The sequence below is a fragment of a genome, unplaced genomic scaffold (assembly GCF_019419815.1).
Source record: "Pyrus x bretschneideri cultivar Hongxiangsu unplaced genomic scaffold, Pyrus_bretschneideri_v1 Contig17, whole genome shotgun sequence".
NCBI lineage: Eukaryota > Viridiplantae > Streptophyta > Magnoliopsida > Rosales > Rosaceae > Pyrus > Pyrus x bretschneideri.
In genome coordinates this window covers 70,833-91,380 of record NW_025999468.1, presented here as the reverse complement: position 1 = coordinate 91,380, position 20,548 = coordinate 70,833, and the positions used below count along the sequence as shown (strand labels likewise).

General features: G+C 38.3%; 1 pseudogene; it reads right to left on the bottom strand.

Annotated features, from left to right (window-relative positions):
• Positions 1 to 351: 351 nt before the first annotated feature.
• Positions 352 to 19,256, bottom strand: LOC125476061 (annotated as a pseudogene).
• Between the last annotated feature and the right edge of the window lie 1,292 nt (positions 19,257 to 20,548).

Below are 20,548 nucleotides of genomic sequence, written 5' to 3'. Positions count from 1 at the left end.
TTTTAAAATGACAATTTCATACCTCAACTTACGAATTTGTGTCAATGTCAGACCTCCGTCAAATTTTCTATTAATTTTTTTATTAAATGCTGATGTGGCTTAAGATGGGCTCCTCCTTAGTCCAACTAGATTAAAAAATAATTAAATATTATAAAATTAAAAATAAAATTATTTTTTTATATAAAATTGTGGGATCCACCCTCTATCTTTCTCTCCCCTTTTTCACGCCTTTCTCCTCTCTCACCTTTCTCTCTTCGCTCTCTGGATAGCAGCATCCCCAAAACCTAGAAACCCTTCCCACCCTTCCTACCCATCCCCCCAACCTTCATCCAACATCCTCTCTCTTATCTTTCATTTCTCATCTCTCTTTCTTCGGTGGCCCGGAAATTGACGAAAGGTCGCCACTTTTTCTTCCCAATACCACGAACTCCCTATCCTCCTCACGAAGCTACTATGCCTCATGCCGTCGAGAATTCTGAAGCTCGGATTCTCTGCCACCAAAAACCCGTCGTCGTCCTCGTCGAGCTCAAGAGTAAACACTTGCTCATTACCTGCCACATCAGAATCCAGCGATGTCCATGCCTGGGCGGTACATGATGCGAGATTTATACACACACAAATTAAACCCTCTTTTTGACAATTGTAGTATGGATATAAGTAGGGATCGTTCTGGACCGGGGATTAGGAGGGATTGCTAAAACCTTGGAAACTGACTCAAAAATGTAAAAACAAGATAAAACACTAAACTAGATTCAAAGAATGTGAAACTAAACGTTAAAACACTAAGACAAACCAAAAGACTCAAAATGCATTAAAAACACGAACTAAATTGGTTTCTAACTAATTTGAACAATAAAGTAAAGGGGGATTGGATTTGGATGATTTTAAACTAAAAATGGAAACTTGAAAATAAAACAAATTGTAAATATGGATTTGACGGAAATTGAAATAACAAAGCAAGTTAACAAACTAAGCGGAATGTAAATATGAAATTGTGATGGAATGAATGGAATGAAGGCTAGCTAAGGGGTTCTTCTCCACACATGTTATACTTGCGTACAAGATTGATTCTCAGTTGGTCTTTCGATAAATCATGATACTCAACACTCCGGATTAATTAGGTCCGCTTAAATTAACCGTCAAGTTTTCCTTAAGTTAATGAATTGGATGGGTTTGCGCAACGCAATTCACAACATTCTCCAAAAGTCCTTTACGTGAACAGCACAATAAAGATACAATCAAAGATCATTAAGCATTATGAAAACTATAAGTGTTGACGAGGCATTCGTTACTATGATGAGCATGAAACTCGTGCCAAGAATATGTTTAACACGATTGTTTATAAGCAACCTCCACTACTTGTGAATATAAGTTCATAACGATTAGGTGAAATTCACTTATATTCTAGCGTCATATTTATGCATGAAAATTAAGCGCGCATTCTTAATAAACATTCATAAATAAGCTATCAATCAAACGGTTAAACAAATTGAATCCACAACTTATGAAATTCCAACGAAAGTTAATCAATTCATATTGCAAATATAAACATAGTTTCGAATCACCCCCTACCTAAAGGGGGTTTAGTTCCTCATAACCTTGAAATCAAAGAAACACCTAAACATTCCAACAACTCAAAGCTTGAATTGTATGAACGTTTAAGCACTCTTCTCTTCCATACATACAAAACAAAGAGAATTAAAATGAAACTTTGAAATCAAAGAAACACCTAAACATTCCAACAACTCAAACTTGAATTGTATGAACGTTTAGGCACTCTTCTCTTCCTCGTTGTTGTAGCACAAGGTTTAAGGATAGGTTGTGTGATGGTATGAAGTGTTTTGGAGGGATGGGAAGTGGTTGGATAATGGCTGCAATGGAGGAGAAAAACTGCACAGAAATGGAAGGGTATGCACGGCAAGGGATGTGTGTTTGTGTTGTGTGTTGTGTTGTGAATGGAATGAAAAATGAATGAATGAATGCAAGGGTATTTATAGGAGTAATGGAGGGAACATGACAGCTAGGAGGTGGGTGGAAATGTGGCTGAATGTTTGGTGAATGATTATGAATGAATGCATGTGAATTGTAAAGGTTGGAAAGCTGGAAATCTGAAAATGCAAAGGTGGCCACGGTTTTGAGTGTATTTTGTGTTGGAAATGCATGTGAATGCATGTGAATGTTGTTTGTGTGAAGTGTATGTGAAATAAAGGGTGAATGGTGGCTGAAATAATGATGGAAAACAGCTAGGAAAAGTATGGAATGCATGTGAATTGTAAAGAGAAAAGCTGGAATTGGCTAGGAAGTCACGGCATGGGATGTTTTGGTGCATTGTGGCTGATTTGTTTGTTGGTTAAAGATGCATGTGGATGAATTATATAATGGGAAAGTATGTGATTGACAACTAGGATGGATGGTGGCTGCAATGATGAAGTGTGATGGTTGAAAATGGCAAGGGAAATGCATGTGTTTGGACGGCAAGGATGGTGTTTTGTGCATGTGGCTGCAATGGTGTGTAATGATGGAGGAATAAGTGCATGTGGTTGAATTGGTGGTGAATGTGCATGACAAAGAATGGATTTGGCTGCAATGGTATGTAATTGGGCTAGGGTTTAAGTGCATGAAATGGACCCAAATTGCTCCCCCTTGCATGGCAAGGAATGGTGTTTGTGTTAAGCCCATGGCAATATGATTGTAATTGGGTTAGGGCCATTGTTTTGTGTCCTCAAGTGCATACAAGGCCTTCAATTTCATCTAACACTTGGGCTCCAAGAATAAGCTATCCATCCTTAGCCCAATAGTGCTCCAAAAAGGCCCCAAAACATTCCACAATGCATCCTTTCGTCAAACACGTCTTATAATCCTGAAAACACACAAAAGAAGCATAAAGAACTAAAATAACTAAAGAAACATAACGTAAATGCACGAGAACAAGCCATTTAAGTCGCATGAATATGCTCCTATCAAATACCCCCACACTTATCTTTTGCTAGTCCTCGAGCAAAACAGAAAGAAAAACAAAACAAAACGAAACGAAACAAAACAAGTAAAACACAACCTAAACCTTCCAACAACTGTCTTAGGGATTTCCAATGCACATGACATGTTAAAAATCATCATTCCCACAGATTTTAGTCATCTTCACACTTAAGTACATTCTTAATCATAGTCACCACATACTTAGTTCACAATTAAGCATTTAAAACCATGTTTTGAATGTAGTAACATGCCTTAGAGAATTTGCTCAATTCCTTACAAGATATGCACTCAATTTTCACTCAGAATTTCTAACTACACACCCTAATCTAGTCGTATGTGAGAAGATTGATGTAAACATGAAAACGAACACTCACATATATGTATCACAAAGAACGCAATTTCTGGAGTTAATAAGCATGTTTAGATATGATCTCATGAATGGAATGCTACTACTTAGACGCGAGAACCAGTGACACCATATGCTCATACCAAAATCAAACTCCACAATTGAAATACATAACACTCAAGATTAAAGTCACGGGTTGTAATGGGGCTTGGGGCGTGTGGATAACAAAGAAGGGATATGGAAAACAAAGGTTCTTAAAGAAATAGTGAGCAAGGCAATTGAATCAACTTAGAATTCACTTTTGAATGAAAACTCAACTTTGGAACAAAAAGGGAGACAATTTAGGGCCAGAATTGGTGTTTTGAGCCCTTTCTTCAATCACTCATTCTTTCATTTTTTTTTTTTTTTTTTTTTTTTTTTTTTTTTTTTTTTTTCTTTTTTTCTTTCTTTTCTGTTTTTCTTTTCTGTTTGAAACTCAAAACATACTTAAGAACAAGCATTCCTTCCCTCACACTAATTTTCTTGCATAATGTAACTCAAAAGGAATTCATTTAAGTTATGCTCACTATCTTTTAAGAACAAGGGTGTGGATTGTCCTAAACTAGGCTAGGTGAGGATAATGTGGGTTGACAAAGAATAAAGGCTAAACAAAGCTCAACGGGGGTAAAAGTTACAACACAAATAAAATTGGGAAATATGGCAATTTGGCTTTGGTGGTGGTCACTACACAACTTCTTCTTGAATATGTGTTATGCAAATCAATAACATGCTTTGAATGAAATGGGCATGAGTTCTAGCATTTGGAACTATATGATGAAACGCCTTCTAAGTAGCAACCAAGCAAAGAATAATGAGATCATGCAACGACTTTAGAAAACAAAGAATGCACAGATTTTAACTCTCCAAATAACGTTATAGGCTCAAGTCTTTCAGGGTTGTAGCGTTTGTTTGAGTTCCTTCCTTCAAGCATGTTACAAAAACGAATTTTTCTTTTATGATAGCATGTGAAGTCATACATTATAACCATAACCAAGCATATACCAAGAGTAATCAAACTTTTCTCTATGTTTATAACTCTTTTTAACAGTCATGCACCAAATCCTTATCATTGTGTTGGAAGGTACCCTAAGACACAAACACACAAAAACGACTCAAAACACTCTTTTTAGGCTTTTCAAAACAATTTTTCAAATTTTTTATGGGATTTTCGAATTTTTAACTCAAAACACACTAAACACACTTAAAAACAGCAAGAAACAACATTTGAAGTTATGGTGGATAAAACCCTACGAATTTGCATTAAACACTTTAGTAACTAATACCCCCACACTTAAATCAAACATTGTCCTCAATGTTAACAACCACACTAAACACAAACAAACATATAAACAGCAATTAAACATACTAAACATGGCAGAATGTATCCAACAAAGAGAAGAGTTTAGAGATGCAAATCTGGTTATGGAGTGTTCGTTCCATCTTCTCCTTGGTGATTGCAGTGAGGCTTGGATCTTTATGATTCCACAGGCTTACTCTTGAACTGCGCTGCTCCCATCGTTGATTTTCCTTTGTGCTACTCTTGAACTGGGCAGCAGGCTTCCTTTGGTCTCCCCCGAAGGTCTGAGCTTTATCTGTTTCTTTGTTCAATCTCTCCAATTCGTATTGAAGAGGGTTAGAGGATAGCTCAGCAAAGCTAGGTAAGCAACCAGGGAATAGAGTCCAGATAGACTCCAAGTGCCGGCTGATTACTTCTTTCACTTTGCCATGCAAGTCATATCAAGGACAAAGAAAAAGACAGGGAAAGAGCATGATATGAGATACCTTTGCTTTCGCCCTTGATGATATGAGATACCTTTGCTTTCGAAGAGCAGTGAATGAATCAGCACATGTATTTGTGGTGCTGTTTCCTCCTGGGTCATCTGTACTCCAGGCATCTGGTATCATCTTTGGGGAAGAACAAAGAATGGAGTATTTCGAAAGGCTTTGCTGGGAGTGTGCCCTCAGAGGTGAGAAAGAGTTAGGCATTTTCTTCAGGTTTGCCTTGCCATAAAAGATGAAAGTCGACAAATATAGGGATTTCCCAATAGCAAGTGGTGGTACTGTTCTTTTACCCTTGTCGACAAACGTTTTGATCCCGCAAATCCAGCTTTTGAAATAGTGACGACTCTTCGATCTTTGAAGACGCCTCTTCGATTTCTGAGCAGGCGCTTTCTGAAAAGCAGAGAAAGCGTCGCCGAACTTTGCGCTTGTCGGCTAAAGACGTGCAGTTGTGATGGTGGCCTCCACATGTCGAACGCGTTTTCTGAAAAGCTGAGGGAGCGTCGCCGAACTTTGCGCCTCAAATTCTGGCTTTTTGAATCGGTGGACGCGTTGCCTTGGCTTTTTATAGATCTATCGATCACCGCCAACTTACACACTCTGAAGATTTCCCATTCTGAAAAAAAATTTCTCCGGCCTTTCGAAAATTTACTCCGTCCACCCCTTCTCTTCGAACACTTTTGAAAAATGGCAAACCCATCGAACCTTAGCTTAGAATTGAGTCTCCGCAGTGATACGGGCGTGCCGCGTCAAGGTAACGTATGGCGCCCTTCTTTCTTTTCTTCTAACGGTCCTCTTACAGGTGAAGACTCTGTGATGCAGGACGCCACAACAGCTACGGTAGTAGCTCGGAACCTCCTCACTCCCAGAGATAGTCAGCTGCTTTCAGGACGGTCCGATGAGTTGGCCGTTCAAGAGTCCCTGGCTCTCAGCGTTCAGTGCGCTGGTTCTGTGTCAAACATGGGCCAACGCCTCCTTGCTCGCTCCCGTCAGGTTGAATCTTTGATGGCGGAGGTGGAGAACCTGAAACAAGAGATCAAACAACTTAAGTACGAGAATAGAACTTTGCATGTGCTTGCCAATAACTATTCGTCGGGCATGAAGAGGAAGCTTGATGAGATGCAAGAATCTCAAGGTCGGATGCAAAGTGACCGTCAACGGCTTGCGTCTTTCTTCCAGGGGCACCTTTTTCCTGGGTCATCCAGCGTTCCGCCAAGTATTGGGACCTGGAATGCTCTATATCCTATGCCTCCCGCTCCTATGCCTCTTGCTCCGATGCCTCTTGCTCCGATGCCTCCTGCTCCGATGCCTCCTGCTTCGATGCCTTCCGCTTCTAGAGTTTTGCCTCGTGGTGGGTCTTCACGCAAACAAAAACAAAAACAACCTTTGTGAAGCTCCATTTGTTAGATACATTTGTAATTTCTCGAAAATTAATAAAAAAACTTTGTTTTATTCACTGTATTGGGTTGCCTCCCAAGTAGCGCTTTCTTTTACGTCTTGTAGCCGGACGAAGAACACAATCATGCCTTAATGGAACCCACGGCATGGAGTTGATCATTGAATGGATGATGATACTTGAAATGTTCCGGCAATGGTTGAATTTCAAGAGTGGATGCCCTAATCATTGACATCAACAACATATTAGTCAAAAACGACTTTGGATTTTGAGTTGGTGGCTTACCTACATGCTCCAATAAGAACTTAAGTACATCCTCCACGAAATGCTTCTCAAAACATTCAAGAATTGGATCTTTGTATGGAGTGGAATAGAGATCTGTCCTAAGATCCATGTAAACTCTTTCACCAAATTGGATTTGAGTAGGTGCCTGCAATGAAGAATGTAACACACGATTAATTGAAGTGGGAATTGGAATTTGAGTTGGTGGCTTACCTATGGGCTGCAATATTGGCTCTAAAGTCGCAGCACATTCAACAAATGCACAAGGGATGTTTTCATTCAGATTGGACATTCTGAAGGTTGTGGCTGTGTGATCCACTCCAATTTCCTCCTTGATGAATTCAAGATGCTCCTCAACCACTTTTTCCTCGTGAATTGTTGGAAAGGTGTCCAAGATGTCTTTCTTCCCCTCATCTTTCATGGATTGCATGAACCTGCCAGGGAAGGGTGCATTTGGGGGAACAAAGTTAGAAATAATTAAATTTGGAACAACCTTACTTGAATGGGGTGGTGTAGGAATATTGGGAGGTTGCGGCAAGGGTTGTTCTTCCCTTGCCGTGCCTTGTGCATCCTCCTCCTCTTCGAGCACTAGCAATTCATCCATGGGCTCATCTTCAACCATTTGTTCTTGAATTTGTTCCATGCATTCTGCATTCTGCCTAAATTGACTGTTCCACTCAGCCAACTGTTTTGCTTGATAGAAATCCTCAATTGGTCGCCAAAATGCGTCTTGTTGAAATGGTTGAGCTTCCCTGCCCTGCTCCACAGAATTCAGTTGTTGAATAACTTCCTTATAATAATTTGATATACCTGAATTTGGATGTGAAGATTGAGGGGAAGGCTGTGGTGGTGCATATGAATCCTCATAAGGCTGCCAATATCCTTCTTGTTGAATATGTTGAGGTTCCCACCATATAGAGTTTGAATGATCACTCCAATCGGAATTGTTAGTATTGGAAAACACGTCGTTCCTTGATTGATTATGATCAAATGTACCAACTCTTTGCGTTTGGTACTCTTCCATAAGCTGTGACAAAAGAGAAATACTATCAAGTGCCATGTCTTGCGTCTTAAAATAAAACTAAAAATATAAACACACAAACGAAAATAAAACAATCCAAGAGATTAGCAAAGTTGCTAATCCCCGGCAACGGCGCCAAAATTTGATGCGAGATTTATACACACACAAATTAAACCCTCTTTTTGACAATTGTAGTATGGATATAAGTAGGGATCGTTCTGGACCGGGGATTAGGAGGGATTGCTAAAACCTTGGAAACTGACTCAAAAATGTAAAAACAAGATAAAACACTAAACTAGATTCAAAGAATGTGAAACTAAACGTTAAAACACTAAGACAAACCAAAAGACTCAAAATGCATTAAAAACACGAACTAAATTGGTTTCTAACTAATTTGAACAATAAAGTAAAGGGGGATTGGATTTGGATGATTTTAAACTAAAAATGGAAACTTGAAAATAAAACAAATTGTAAATATGGATTTGACGGAAATTGAAATAACAAAGCAAGTTAACAAACTAAGCGGAATGTAAATATGAAATTGTGATGGAATGAATGGAATGAAGGCTAGCTAAGGGGTTCTTCTCCACACATGTTATACTTGCGTACAAGATTGATTCTCAGTTGGTCTTTCGATAAATCATGATACTCAACACTCCGGATTAATTAGGTCCGCTTAAATTAACCGTCAAGTTTTCCTTAAGTTAATGAATTGGATGGGTTTGCGCAACGCAATTCACAACATTCTCCAAAAGTCCTTTACGTGAACAGCACAATAAAGATACAATCAAAGATCATTAAGCATTATGAAAACTATAAGTGTTGACGAGGCATTCGTTACTATGATGAGCATGAAACTCGTGCCAAGAATATGTTTAACACGATTGTTTATAAGCAACCTCCACTACTTGTGAATATAAGTTCATAACGATTAGGTGAAATTCACTTATATTCTAGCGTCATATTTATGCATGAAAATTAAGCGCGCATTCTTAATAAACATTCATAAATAAGCTATCAATCAAACGGTTAAACAAATTGAATCCACAACTTATGAAATTCCAACGAAAGTTAATCAATTCATATTGCAAATATAAACATAGTTTCGAATCACCCCCTACCTAAAGGGGGTTTAGTTCCTCATAACCTTGAAATCAAAGAAACACCTAAACATTCCAACAACTCAAAGCTTGAATTGTATGAACGTTTAAGCACTCTTCTCTTCCATACATACAAAACAAAGAGAATTAAAATGAAACTTTGAAATCAAAGAAACACCTAAACATTCCAACAACTCAAACTTGAATTGTATGAACGTTTAGGCACTCTTCTCTTCCTCGTTGTTGTAGCACAAGGTTTAAGGATAGGTTGTGTGATGGTATGAAGTGTTTTGGAGGGATGGGAAGTGGTTGGATAATGGCTGCAATGGAGGAGAAAAACTGCACAGAAATGGAAGGGTATGCACGGCAAGGGATGTGTGTTTGTGTTGTGTGTTGTGTTGTGAATGGAATGAAAAATGAATGAATGAATGCAAGGGTATTTATAGGAGTAATGGAGGGAACATGACAGCTAGGAGGTGGGTGGAAATGTGGCTGAATGTTTGGTGAATGATTATGAATGAATGCATGTGAATTGTAAAGGTTGGAAAGCTGGAAATCTGAAAATGCAAATGGGAATCTGAAATGCAAAGGTGGCCACGGTTTTGAGTGTATTTTGTGTTGGAAATGCATGTGAATGCATGTGAATGTTGTTTGTGTGAAGTGTATGTGAAATAAAGGGTGAATGGTGGCTGAAATAATGATGGAAAACAGCTAGGAAAAGTATGGAATGCATGTGAATTGTAAAGAGAAAAGCTGGAATTGGCTAGGAAGTCACGGCATGGGATGTTTTGGTGCATTGTGGCTGATTTGTTTGTTGGTTAAAGATGCATGTGGATGAATTATATAATGGGAAAGTATGTGATTGACAACTAGGATGGATGGTGGCTGCAATGATGAAGTGTGATGGTTGAAAATGGCAAGGGAAATGCATGTGTTTGGACGGCAAGGATGGTGTTTTGTGCATGTGGCTGCAATGGTGTGTAATGATGGAGGAATAAGTGCATGTGGTTGAATTGGTGGTGAATGTGCATGACAAAGAATGGATTTGGCTGCAATGGTATGTAATTGGGCTAGGGTTTAAGTGCATGAAATGGACCCAAATTGCTCCCCCTTGCATGGCAAGGAATGGTGTTTGTGTTAAGCCCATGGCAATATGATTGTAATTGGGTTAGGGCCATTGTTTTGTGTCCTCAAGTGCATACAAGGCCTTCAATTTCATCTAACACTTGGGCTCCAAGAATAAGCTATCCATCCTTAGCCCAATAGTGCTCCAAAAAGGCCCCAAAACATTCCACAATGCATCCTTTCGTCAAACACGTCTTATAATCCTGAAAACACACAAAAGAAGCATAAAGAACTAAAATAACTAAAGAAACATAACGTAAATGCACGAGAACAAGCCATTTAAGTCGCATGAATATGCTCCTATCAGTACACACTTGTCTAGGAGCAGAATCTGGTGATGTTCGACCCACTCATTGGTGACCCGGCGTTCTCGAACACGTCGAAGATTTTCTGATCGTCGCAGTTCAAAACGAGCAACGTGTAGGAAGAGCTGCAGGTTGCAGGGATAGGGATGGGGGAAAAGTTGCAGGTAGCCCAAGGAGAGAGAGCAGAGAGAGAGAGAGAGAGGGTCGTGGAGGAAGGTTGGGGGGACAAGTGGGGAATGTTAGGGTTTTTTGTTTGAAAATGGGGAATTAGGGTTAGGGTTTGGGTTCGAAAGGGACGGGAAAAGGTAAGGGAAGAGGTGGGGGATGGGGTGGGTTGGGGAAGGTTGGGGGGACGAGGAAGAGTTTGGGGTTTGTCGAAGAGGAAGAAGGTTGGTGCGGGTGGAGGAAAGGGGAGGCCCGCACCCTTAGGCCATTTTAATTTTCTTTATTCTTAATTTTTTTAATTTTTTAATATTTAATTTTTAAAAATATAATTAATTATTTTTTAATCTAGTTGGATTAGTGAGTGGGCCCCGTCTCTAGCCACGTCAGCACTTAATAAAGAAATCAACAGAAAAACTGACGGAGGTCTGACATTGTCACAAATTTGTAAGTTGAGGTATGACATTGTCATTTTAAAAAGAAGAGGTATGAAAGTGCCATTCGACCTATAATTGAGGTAGTTTTTTGTAATTTACCCTAGAAAATATAAAAATAATAAAATAATTTCAATGATAATAATCATAAAGAAAATCACAACATCAATAGTATGCAAGATTAATATAAACAACCAGAGAGAAAGTAAGAAAGACTGACAAACTTAGAGATTGAGGCTTGCATAAATGCAATGTCCTAAAGACAGAATTTCACCCCTACTCTTGTGCTTGTAGTTCGGTAGGCGTCCGTCTCACAGGATTCAACAATCTATAATCCGGAGTTGAAGCACTTCAATCTTTGAATCTAGCGAACTTTATACATTCCGTACTCTCAAGACACGATTTGGAATTTGACAAACAAAGAACAAGAGAAACAGAGTGGGGAAACCCTATTTCTCTTGTTCTTTGTTTGTCAAATTCCGAATCGTGTCTTGAGAGTACGAAATGTATAAAGTTCGCTAGAGTTCGAAGATTGAAGTGCTTTAACTCAGGATTATAGATTGTTGAATCCTGGGAGACGGATGCCTACCGAACTACAAGTATAAAAGGAAGGGAGAAATTCTATCTTTAGGACATTGCATTTATGCAAACCTCAATCTCTAAGTTTGTTAGTCTTTCTTACTTTCTCTCTAGTTGTTTATATTAATATTGCATTACTATTGATGTTGTGATTTTCTTTATGATTATTATCATTCAAATTCTTTTATTATTTTCATATTTTTTAATATTGCTCCAACAATCTAAAGACAGAAGCTACTTATGCAATAATTAGAAAATATGAAAATTCTCATAAAGCAGTGGCAAGATATTGGAAATAGAATATGTTGTGTTTGACGTAAACCCTAGCCCTCTTCGAGAAGGAAGATCACTACATTGGCAATCACATACTATTGGGTTGACAATAGTATGTGATTGCCAATTATTCTTTGATGTCATAAGGTACAATGATACATTACAAAATTAATTAGGGTGTTGAACTGCATTTGGTTTATGTGTATATTCATCCTGTATATGCATGGACAATACTGTTTGAATGATGCTTTAATATAGTCGTTCCTTTTTCATTTTGTGCATGCACTATCTTCTGGAAAATTACATGTTTATAAGCCTCATATGTGCAACACTAAGAAAACTCAAATGGGATGAGAATGGCATAATTATTTATTTTTACATTAATAGTTGTGGCATTTAAACTCGTGTCTAGACACTAACAGACATGGACATTTAGGTGTATGCCTTGATTTGATTGCTACATTCGTATGTGAAGAATCCTGGGATTGGTTCATTGGGTGTTCTATAAAATATATGTGGTATATGAAGAACCCCATCACAATTGATCAATTGGAGATTCCAGAAAAAGAGAACATTGGTTTTATATCCATTTGAGTCAAGGATCTTGGGTCATTTAGATCCGTGCGACGGTTAAGTTGCAAAAAAGATGCAACTATTTGACAAATGGGTGGTTTTATAATGTGGTGGAACTAAAAATTGGAATCTGCAGTGTGAGATTCAAAGAAAAAGCATGACGTTTGAAGTGTTGTTTTTGACAGCGAAAGGGTATAACCTTTCCAACTAGTCATTATCATTCTTAAATATACATGTGTTCATGGGTTGGTATTTAACCTTCTACCTACCAATTAGTACCAACTGAATGTATATTATCACACGGTGAAAACAATTATTTATTTGATTTTTTCGAAGAGATGAATAAATTTCAAGAGGCTCAAAATGAACATCATATATTGACCATAGTCATATATGATGCAGCACATTTTGGAAGATTACTTAAGTAAGCATAGTGTTTTGCCTCTTTGCCGAGGAGAGTTATGCATTTGCCAGGTCAATCATGGAGAAAATGAAGTGTTATTCAAAATGATATCAATATAGAGTAATAATCTTGAAAGTGTGGAGGTTTTTCAGAAAGGAAAAGACGACATTGAAAATGTGAAAGACATTTCACAAAATTAAATTAGACATAATGATGCTTATTAAGTAAGCAGATAAATGGACACGGCCATTGGGTCATACATGTTAGTCATAGTAAGGAAAGAATGAAAGCCAAGAAGTGATTTTCTCATAATTTCTAGTGAGGCATGAAGGCCTATGAAGATAGATAAGATCTATCTTAGTTGTTCCCTACTTAAAGTAGAAAACATGATTAATTTAATGATAATGTTAAAAGTAACTACAGTTATGGAAGAATTGTGGGGGTAGTTTAGCTATCTTTGATATATTAAGAGAAATGGAATCATAATTTGTTAGTTGAATGAGAAAATCAAGACGTCATCTCTTGTATTGTATAATTGTTTAAGGTATGACAAGGTTAGAGATCGTCTTACAAATACCTTAAATGTGGGGGAGTTTACTCAAGTGTTAGCAAATTACTTAGTAATTAAGTCCTAATATAATTTTGAGGACTTGACATTTCAAACAACTACTCTTATATGAAATATAATTTAATAACACCATAGAGAAAGTCAACCTAGTAGTGGATCCAATTTTTAAAGGTTAGACTACAAAGTAAGTTGATCATCAAGGGGAATAAAGGCTAAAGCCAACGTAACCAATGAATTAGTCGGACCTAACTTAGTTGATTGCAGATCCCATGGTCTAAGTTCAATGCGCAAAATAGTTAGGCATGATTCAAAGAAGTTAACACACTATACACCTCATTCTTATGGTGGAAGAAGTGTGTTGTTTGTAGAAGTTTTAGGATGTATATTTATACTTAATGACACTCACATCTTATACTAAATAAGAGGAGTAGAGCAGACTATTCTTAATCAGTGGTCACTTATGTAAGAGTAGAAGTGGGTCGCTTCTATGAGAATGAGATGGCTAAATTATCTAAAGCTCTCATGAATCCAAGATATGTTCAGGAACAAAATGAACACAATCGTATGAACGGTAATATATTAGGATTAGTGATGTGTGTTGCTTATTGCCTCAGTTTACTGCTGCGGTGAATAGCTCAAGATCTTTCATATCCACCGTGTCACCAAGTAAATCTGATAAGTATTCACTAAGATAGGTTCAAATCCAAAAGACACCTCTCCCAATGCATCTCCTGTCCGCCGGTACTCTCAAATTCTTCTAATTTTTCATTCACGTGGGGGATTGTTGGAAATTTTATATTATAATATAAAAGATTGCAATATATAATTTTAATAATTGCACATTTCATTGCTCTATCTCATCCATACACTAGTGCTATAATGGCTTTCTACGTGGCAGGCCATGAACCATAGTTAGTGACAGAGATACCATATTCCTCAGTGCATTATAAAATGAACTCTTCAAATTGCAAGGCTCAAAATTGTACATAAACTTAAGGTACCACCATCAGAACAATGGTCAAACTGAGGCAGTGAATAGATGCTTGGAGACATACTTAGGTGTTTTACTAGTGGACAACCTAAAAGGTGGCTTCAATGGTTAGCTTGAGCTGAGTAGAAACACTTCCTCTCATGCATACTTCCTCCAAGTTTACTCAATTTGAAATTGCCTATGGTTATCAACCTCTCCACATATCTTTTTATGAATTGGGAATTGCCAAGTTAGATATAGTGGAACAAAGGTTAATTGTTAGGGACAAATTGTTGGCAATATTAAAGACTAATTTGGTAGTAGCTCAAAATAAAATGAAGGTGCAGGCAAATAAGAACATGAGTGAGAGAGAGTTTGTTGTGGGAGATATGGTTTTTCTCATATTGATTCCTTATCAAATACCATTGGCTCTACATACTTACCATAAACTACATCCCAAGTTCTATGGACCCTTCGAAGTTTTGGACAAAATTAGCAAAGAGTTTATAGGTTGAAGTTGCCTGCTAACTCCAATTTCCATCTAATGTTCCATATGAGAGCCTTTGTCAATTTGCAGAGGAGAATGTACAAGAAGGGAAATGCATCTGGAGTACAATTGTTGATTTAGTGCAAGGGCAACAATATGGATGAAGCTGCAAGGGAAGATTATGATGAGTTTACTATTAAATTTCCAAATTTTGATTTCTAACCCAAATCTTGAGGACAAGGTTGCTCTTCAAGGAGAGGGCAATGTTATGATATGTGATTTCCTTTATCACAATTAGAAAATGGATAATGCTAGGGAGATCAAATTTTTAAACCAAATTTGTAAACTAAATGATGTGTCACTAATAGGAAATAAACACGTTAATCAACACTTAAGTAATAATTCAATGATCAATCACCTCATCATTTGGTTTAAAAGTTTTAGTCTCCCCAACATTACCCTTAGAAAATAAGTCAGTTAATATTACTTGTTTTTAGGCAGTTAGAAAATGTCATCTGGCAAAAGTTGTATGGGAGATAGTATTTGAAGCAAGAAGTAGTGGAGTTTGAAACGATCACTTTGATAATAAAAAATATATATTATACAAAAACAATTCTAGAGCTCAGCTTCTTTCTCTATTCCCCCATATCCATTCCTTTCTACTTGCAGATTGAATAGAGAATCCGCTAATTGAATAAAGAATCCGCTTTTGAGTAATGTCACGTGATACTTGCAGATTGAATAGAGAATCCGCTTTGGAGTATATCACGTGACAATTTTACAATTGCAAAAATGTTTAAGAAGTATTATGAGCTACGATTGATAAGGACATGCTGTGTGTAAATTATGTCAGTCATTAGCCAGTAGTAACTAACACGCCCGACCCTAATATCCATTGATCAACAGGGTAGGAACGTGTTGGTCGACACCTGAAGATGACGAAGCCATACTAATATGCATGAGAACCAATGAAAATAAATAAGACTTATAAAATTAAATGTAATTAATATGCAAATGAGGAATGTGTTCAAAGCATACAACTAATTATATACACTAGAAACGAAATAGTATAAAATTGAATGAATAAAAGGGTGGATCCTACACTGAGAGGACTCGAAGATGCCGATGAGGAAGTGCTTTGATATCGGGATTGTACGCCTCAATTCTATAGTCCTGAGGGGGCGCAAAACAAAAACAAGTTGATATACATACATACATACATACATACATACATATATATATATTACTAAAATAGTTATTCAACGTACTAACCCCCAAAGTTTATGAAAACTCGTAGCATAATATGTAATAGTTTTTCCGAAAACCCTAGCATGCTATAAAACCTTTCATGAAACATGTATCGTATATTGTGCTGAATAGTGGTATCATGTATTAGTATCTCACGGCTGAAGCCACCAACCTACACCTGACCGAAGTCAATATAAGTATCTCCCGGCCCAAGCCACCAACCTACGCCCAGTCAAAGCCACTAAAAGCACAGGTTAGGGTTTTTGGATTAAAGGGACACAGATTTGGGCCTGGGGTAAATGGGGTTGGGCTGGCCAAAGGTTATTGGGTTGGTTCGAGTTGTTCTCAGGTTAGCTTCACGGAGAGGAAAGCCGGAGCTTCCCAAGCTCCGATCAACTTCAAAACCTCAACCATTTTCCAAGCTTGAAACACCAAAAAGAAGGTAGAAAGGTAAGGAATAAGATCATACCTTCGTGGTCCCTCGCCGTGGCTACAGCTGGCCGGAAAGTGACTTGAAAAACACGATTCTCGCCGGAAAAACTAAAGATTGAAAGGCAAGCTTAAGTTTGTTGATTCTTGGTTCGAAAATAACCCAAAAAGCTAGGGAAGATAACGAGAGACTAAAATAGGTCCAATTTAGGAAGAGTTTACCCCGAAACGTCAATCTCGAAGTCGAACTCACCAGAAGGGTTTGCTGGGTGGTCACGGTGTAATAAGGTGGGTCAATGGAGTTGGGACCTTCCTCATTTCTAGGTTGGTAGAACCGGTGGAAGTGGTGGGACTGTGACGACGATGGCGAAAGAGCTCGCTGGGACGGAGAGAGAGGGGAGGGTTCACGGCTTCTCTGTGTTTGCAGAGAGAGGGGCAAGAGTGAGCTGAGAGAGTGAAGAGAGAAGAGGGATCCGAGAGATTTAGGGGAAGGGAAACTGCCACGTGGCAGGGGGAAGAAGGGAATTGGGGGAGACAAAAACAGAAGGTGGGCCCCTTGGGCACATTTCACAAATATCTTGTCCAAACCCAAGTAAAAGTACCAAAAAGCCCCTCCGTTTCTTAAATTCCGGGACGGGTTGTTAGAGTAACACTAATCAGTTTCTTACTAAGTTTGACTAATTGTTTTGTAAAATGGGAATAAGTGGAAAATAACAGTAATTAAGTAACACGAATCTACCCCTACAATTTGGTTCTGCTGTTGTTTGGCGACATAACACGTAGTACTATGCAGTAATGTTGATGACAAGTGGGTTTAACAAATACATTACCTAAGTAGATTGTTTGCACAAGTATGCATCATCATTTATAGAATGTTGGGAAACATAACACATAAAAATCTCAAGCAGGATGAAATTTCTTTGGTAAATATTTAATCAGAGAGAGATGTGCAAGCTAGAAATGTATACCTCCATCTGATCACCAATGTGGATAACAAGGGCATTAGGGATGTACGTAACATCCTACCAATCCCCATCTCTGCATGCTTGGAGGCCTTGAACATCGTTGGGAACAAGAATGGTGAGTGCTGACATGTCAGTGTGAGCCACCACCCCAAGAGCAAGGTCAGGGCGGGGACATGGTGGGTGATAATTAATTTTCAGAAGGTAAACCAAGTCATCCCCACCAGCAGCCTTCTTTAACTCGTGTTCTTCAAGGCGCAACCCTAAAGATAGCATCTTGAACAACTTGTCCACCACCTTGTGGAGATGATTTACATACTCCTTATTGGCCTCCCTACACCCATCAAAATTGATTAAAACAGCTATTTCTAATTCACATTAGTGCCCTTTTGTAAAACTAATCTTTTAAATTAGTCATACAAGTTATGGAGCCATATTGCTTAAATTTATGGGATAAACGTTAATTAAAGAGACTAAAATTATGATAAAATTGGTGGTATGAGAAATATATAGAATATCAAAGAGGAGTGATTGGCTGCGTACTATCATATTTTAATGGCAGTAATGTTAGAGAGGGGCCTTATTTGTGGTCCATATGACGTGAGCAATTTATGTTTTGGCTGAGTCAATTAATTATGTGATTTATAAATGCGACCATGTATAGGTATCCTAAACCCTAAATTGTAATTTATCACTCAAAATATAACATCGTTGTGTATTATATTATAATAAAATAAAAATTATAGTTAATACTTTGACGTAATAGATCATTGTAATGCTACTTAGTACTATGGTAGTGGTATTCCTCTTCATTTGTAAGTGAGAGGTCTTAGATTCAATTCTCGCTAAAAGAAAATCTGAATCACATTATTGTGGCAAACCCATTTTAAGGCTTAACCCATTTCCCTACCCTCTTAGTGTAGATGCTATCGTTTGTTAAAAAATAGATCATTGTAGCATGTCACCCTATTCTTCTTTATACTTATTCATTTAACTCATCAACTGAATGCCGTACGTTTTCTTAATAAAAATAGAAAACCTAGCATGCAATATCATTGCTTAAATTTAGGCCAGAACTGGTAGTTAATGGCAGAAGGACGCCAAACCCTATGAAACAAATGGTCCACTCACCCTTTCTTACCTTCCAATTCCTTCTGAAGCTGTGTCCCGTTACCTTCCACGGACTTGGAATCTGGAGGCTTAGCATAAACCTCTTTTTCCTCTTGTGGAAGCTCAAAAAATGTGCCTCCCCACTTCTTGCAACTTTTTTACGGCCTCATTGGGAATGTCATGGTTCACAATCTGGTACATGCCCCACTCACGGCTCGCCTCGATGATTTGGTTGAGGATCTTTTCGTCGTCCTGGATGCTAAAATCAATGGTAGGGCACTCCAAGGTTTTCCCATGAACAGTCGTGATTCCTGGTTGCCCAGTTCTCTGACCTAATGAACTCCTCCGGGATTTCGTCCTTGGATATTGAAGCAATGTCTTGCACTCTCTCAACCTGCGGATGCATTTTTGTATATATTTCGATGGATTGCCTGAACAAATTACAAATTTGAAAGCCGTTGTGTTTTTTTTTTTTTTTTTTGTGTTTTTTTTCTCAGGATCACAAAGTCATAAGCTTGCCATGAAGCACGAATTATGGCAACAAACCGTTCAAGCAGAATTTCAGAAAGGTGAGGTGTAAATGCATGATTCGGGCGGGGCGGGTGGGGGACGTGGCTCATTGCCTTTCACTAGCATAATTAGACACTACCCCCTTTCACACGGTCAAATAAAAATATAAATGATGTTATTTTTATGGGTGCTGCCTCCTTCTTTTCTTTTCTTTTCTTTTTTATTTTATTTTATTTTATTTAGGGGTCAAATATAGGTGCCCTCTCTTTAAAAGGAAAGAAAATCAAAACTATCTTAATCAACATTCCTAATATAACCTGAAACTCTAAAGTTAGATTGTGGATGCAAATTTCCTCCGGCTTCTTATTTAGAATTTAAGAGAGAAAGTGATTAGGAATTTTTTGGGAGAGAATGAATTAGCATTTTAGTGGGAGAATAAGGCTATATATAGGGGTGTGGCTGGCCCTCTTTGGAGAAATAGGGATTGGCCATTATTGGTAGAATTATGAGTTTAATTGCAAGATATTATGTGAAATAATATCTTGCAATTAACTTGGCAATCAATCCTAATTTAAGTAGGATAATTGCAGTTACCTTTTGAGTGGGGATTTGATGAGGAGTGATTAGAGGGATTTGAATAAATACCATTTTGATCACATTTGACTCTTCCTTGATTCAGTCGTTATTGTCCGTTGCATGCGCATGGGAATCCCAGAGTGCCTTGAGGGTAATTTTGTACTTTTTACCCAAAAGTCCACGTGCCACATCCGTAATTTTCTTGATTATTTTGTGCTCCACAAATGCCCCCACACCTGCTGGGCTGCTGGCAGGAAAGGGCAGTAGGTGTAAAGATTTTCCCTTGGTTTAGGAAACATAATATTGTTTCCTATTTTGATGAAGATTCACTTATTAATTGAAAATTAGATCCTTCTAGGAAAGGGAAATAAATGACTTCTAAAGTCTATTTAAGTCTACCTTAAATAGATGATCAAATCAACTTCAGAGAGCAATTTATTCTACCCTACAAGAGAGAGAAAGCTAGATGATATTTGTTCCCCCTCCCCTAGCAATCTTCTACACTTGCCCATGCAAAGGACCGTCTTTCGTTGCTTTCTTCGTCTTCATGCTGCACCAAGGTAAGAAAAATTTAATTTCCTTGTCTTCTTAATTTTTGGGAGCCTTGGGGCTAGAAATTTGGCTCAACAGGGGGTCGAGAATATGTCAAAAAAGAGTTGAGGAGCCATGGCATGGCTGTTGTTGTGGGGCTACTTATTGCGGCGGTGTCTCGATACGGGCCGACGTCTGGGTGCAGCGGCATGGGCCACGAAGGTGAGCTAGGGCTTAGCTTGGGTCAAGAACCTCTCAGCTTGGGCCAAGATTGAGAGGCACTGGGTTTTGGACCGCTGGGCTTGGGCCAATGTTGGTGAGACGAGAGATGAGAGAGAGGGAGGCAGGGGGGCACAGCCCCCCC